The sequence below is a fragment of the Dendroctonus ponderosae genome, unplaced genomic scaffold (genome assembly GCF_020466585.1).
Source record: "Dendroctonus ponderosae isolate FM_Combo_2020 unplaced genomic scaffold, Dpon_F_20191213v2 Dpon_F_20191213_7, whole genome shotgun sequence".
In the NCBI taxonomy this organism is placed as follows: Eukaryota; Metazoa; Arthropoda; class Insecta; order Coleoptera; family Curculionidae; genus Dendroctonus; species Dendroctonus ponderosae.
The window spans coordinates 2845399-2849867 of record NW_026018916.1 but is presented as its reverse complement, the minus strand read 5'-3'; the positions used below and the strand labels follow the sequence as shown (position 1 = coordinate 2849867).

At 35.0% G+C, this 4469-nt stretch overlaps 2 long non-coding RNA genes across 2 annotated transcripts in view; one reads left to right on the top strand and one right to left on the bottom strand.

Annotated features, from left to right (window-relative positions):
* The window catches only part of LOC109539251, a 17406-nt gene that overhangs the window by 7637 nt on the left and 5300 nt on the right, over positions 1-4469 (top strand). The window lies entirely within an intron of this gene.
* LOC109539250 lies at positions 1835-2830 on the bottom strand. Its single transcript, XR_007282025.1, has 2 exons — positions 2773-2830; positions 1835-2122 (listed from the first exon to the last, which is right to left on the bottom strand). It is a non-coding gene; the product is annotated as an uncharacterized LOC109539250 (long non-coding RNA).

Here is a 4469-nt window from a genome sequence, read left to right as displayed (position 1 = left end):
CTGATGATGGTGGAAAAATACACCGAAACGTATTTTAATTGATAAATAAAGACAATAAATGACTGAAACCCAGGAATTAATTTTGACTTGGAATTGAAACACAGCCAGGAAAGTATATACGATGATTAAATAATGTTGAATTTTCACTGGATAATTTGCTCTGACGAATTAACACCGATTTTCTCAGGTTAATTTGAACATTTAGCCCCAATCCCGAGGCACCAGCAAACAACCTGCAGAAAGTCGAACCCTTAAATTTCAGCTTCAATTTAATCCTTTGAGGGAAAGTTGTAGGACGATAATTGAAGACTGTGTGGACTTTCAAGTTGCCCAAACTCTAAAATAGAATTGTGTAAACTAATCGGGTGATTTTGGCTGATTATTTTTTAACCCAAAAAATGCTTCTATTTTGCCAACTGCGTGACTCTCACGGAATTGTCGCTTGAAATTACAGTTCCAACTTTTTATTTACATCGTTTAGTCATTCGATATCGCTCTCATCTACTTCGACGACACCCACGCCCTGTGAATTCGGTAGTTGGCTAGTCCGCTTGGGCTACTAGGTTTATTCAATAATTTAAAACTAAAATATTTATTTTAGTTTATAAAATGGATTAGGATTTGTTTGCGATAAGTATGACTATCCAGTTTCTGCACCCATTAAAAGATTTAGCTTTTCGTTAATTGACTTTTATTGTCGGCTTCTCAAAGTGCAGGCAAGTTTTCGCACTTACTGTTCTTCAATTCAAAAATTTGATATCAAATGTCTTACCGGGTGGCATCTTACTATGTGCCTGCTTAAGAGCCCATTTATTTGGTAACTGAAACTATTCATCTATTGATTTAAAAAAGTATATATTCAGTCAATAAGTTCACAATAAAACAAACAATAACAAACTAGTTCAGTTAGTTTGGGTTAACTGCTTCTAGACATTTTTGAAAGGTATTTTTAATATAAGTTGAACGGACATTTAATTTCATATTTATTACGCTTATTGCAGTGTTGTGCCGAATCAAACACGAAAATTGAATTAATAATTGCGATTGGAACAATCACGTCATCGCATAGATCTATAGATAATGCCTATAGGTAATGCAAGGACGGCGGGTATAATAAACACATTTGCATGTGCATTTTTATAATTTTCTCAGACAATTATAGTGGCATCCTCTAAATTTCTGTCTGCCACCAGCAGCCCGAGATTATCGTTGGTTGAATATCCGGATTTCTTCAGTTATCTTCAGTCGTTGGACAACACGGATTTTTCAAAAATTTGCCAAGAAAAAACAGAAAATTTATCAATCCGGCCCATAATAGAACTCGAAAGAGAAAGTCCGCGGCTTTAAGTAAGGAAAAACTCACTTTAGTAGGAAATTTCTGGCACTTTCCAGGAGTCTTTGAGCTACGAAGAGCTAGATTAATCTCATGTGATATTTTTCTATTGCCTTTTTTCACTCTTCTAATTACCGGTGCCTCCAATAACAACAGCATGAGCGTAATGAGAGAAAATCCAGGGAAAGCACAACCTTTAACTTCCCAAGCCACACCGGAGAGCACTAAAAAATCAAGTTCTATATGGACAATCGCTCGTATCGCTTGGCCTCTTTCAGCATCGCATCGCCCAGCTCGGGGGCCAATTTCAAAAAAATTTCTACTCCTTATTTCTGTCTTCTTGGTTATTATTTTCAACGTTAAGTAAAAATTTGTGTAACGCTGAACAGGAGCACTGGAAAGAACTAATGTTTTTTGTTCTCCTTTTAGCATACCATTTTTACTGGGTAGCTTTGATCGTATTGCAAAAATATGCACTAAAACTACAATAAAAGTCGTAAATAGCCACAAATATGCTTTATTGAGTTATGATTTTGGAGCTATACAAGACATGTGAACATGTCGGAAGTGGAGCTTTGCTATAATATTAGATACGTGCGTAGCAGATATATGCGATAAATAGGGCAACTAGATGAGTTTCTAGGCAAAGTTAACAACCAAAATATAAGTTAAGTGGAGGAAGAGCGTGCAACATCCCTAATAAGACATTTAATTAATTGTAGACAAATAGCGAGGTCCAGGAAGGTAATACATTATTTTGGACAAGGAGTTCCGGTATGTAGCGCTTATCTGAAACATTCAAATGGTCTCCAAAATATTCGAAAAAATGTGCAACAATAAAGTTTCGTATACATTCAAAATGAGCACGTTTTTATGTTTTTAATCATCAACTGGTTACTAAAGGAAATTAACATTAGAACAAGTTTCATAGTCGTGAAAATAGCAGACCTGAACATGAACTATAATTTAACTAAATTCAAACATTTCGGAATTTTTCCAGGATGTAAACGATTCATATTTCGCTATTTTTGCAGCCAACGCTACACATTGCGAATGGTTAATGTATGTTTTTAACAATGTTTACTGGTGCCACCCCATCAATAAACGAAAAAAGTATCTTCCGGTGTTGAATTTTTCACTTAATCAATTTATTAAAGTAATCGCTATTAACAAATTCGATATTGCAAATCATCTTCCTTTTGTCCATGACCTTTGAAAATGTTCATCGTTTAACGTGTGAAAATCGCCGGACCGCGACTGAAGTGAATTGAAACGAAATATTGCAGCCAGGCGGGTATCATGATATAATTATTAGGTATATGGGGTAACAGCAATATTTCTCCAGAAAATGTATCCAAGAACTAAACGGGTGATTGTCTACTGATAAACTGGAGCTACATAAAATGGAACAGTTTGAAAATGTGGTCTAGATAAACTACCTCATCTTCTTAACGGCAGCCAGTCTCGTTCTGATTCGTCGTCTTCATTCCGAAACTGTAACAAAACAAACGATTATCAAATCAGTTGATCATAATCAATTTCTACTTAATTAAATACACACTTTAAAAGGACCAATGGAACATTAAAGGGGGGTTTAAGCAGTTGACAATTAATGGAACCGTAATAAAATCAAACAGCTCGCTCTAATTTAAGACAGCACATTTAATTAGTAACACTGTTGATATTTAAGATAGACCGGGTAATAAAATACCCGAACGATTCGTAAAGATGAAAGTGGATATCGCATGAGAAATTTAATTAGAGAACCTCATTTTAATTGCAATTCAAAGCGCGTTTATACTCAATCATTTAGCTAATCTGATCATTTTCGAATCAACATAAACAGCACTATGAACAAATGAACACCTACTGGTTTCGTAGCAGTCGAGTCATTCAGAATCTCAATAATTACATGTAAGAATGGGCTTCTCATAGGTATACTGAGATCCTACTTTTTACCGTTTTGGAAAAAAAATGCAATTTGACCTAGAAGAGCGTCACGCTGCTCAAAACTGGAAGAAACGAACTGCGACAACATACATTTACAATTTAATCCGCCCATTTAATAAGAACGGCATCCAAACCCCATCACTTTACATATAAGAAAAATTGTATTTAAAGTTCAATATTGCTTTCATTTAATTTTTAAATTAATTTAACGATGTTACAACAAAAAACTAAATGGAAATTTCTCTCGCTAATTTGATTTCCTGAGATAGAAGTAAAAATGGAATCAAATATCTGATACGTTCGGAATTTGCTCAAATGCAATTATTTGGCTGTGTTTAGATATTCTCATTAATTTAGTTGAATCTTCCGCGGAATGTGCAAGTCCAATTAGTTCAACGGCGAACCTTATGAAAACGGTAACCTGAAAATAACGAGTGTATGAAAAGTGTAACTTTTTCCTGATGCAATTCGAGCCTAAACTAATAATCCATCCCAAATTAATATGATAATGAGATTCTTTGAAACTGTTCCCGACAACGCGAAACTTTTACCGGACCAACGACATCAAATTTAGCATTTTGATGATTAAAAGTTAATCTGGTTCGTGTTTGGAAAATAGTCGTGTTAAAAAATTTCTCCCATAATTATATCGACCGTAAAAAGTGAAATCAAGTCCAAAGTTGCTAAATAACTATGTTTTTGGAGTACAGGCATATCAACATTAGGCAAATTGTTGCAGTATCAGCCAGTGTCTCAAATCTGGTTCTTCTGGCTTTAAGTTTGCCACTTTGATTTGCGCTTGTGACAATTTTTTCCGCTTTTATTTTCTATAATTATTACTGATTATGACTCTCTCTCTCTTTCAGATGTTACGCATATTAAAATGTCATTATTAACAATTACTCCTGCTCTAAATGTTCATAGCATTGCAGTAAGTGTTTTTTGTGGCATTACACCGATTTGGTGGTCAAATTATTTGACAATTGGCCAATTTATCTAATGTGTATCACATACATGTGATATACAGGGTGTCCCACCGGGAACCGCCGCGATCGATATCTTGCAAACTGTAGTCAGGAGAAATTTGAAAATTGGACAGTGTGCGAAAATATTGGCAACGTGGCCACACTTCCGGTTATACCGGAAGTAAGTATCAACTTATTTTAAATGGAATGGAGACCCTATA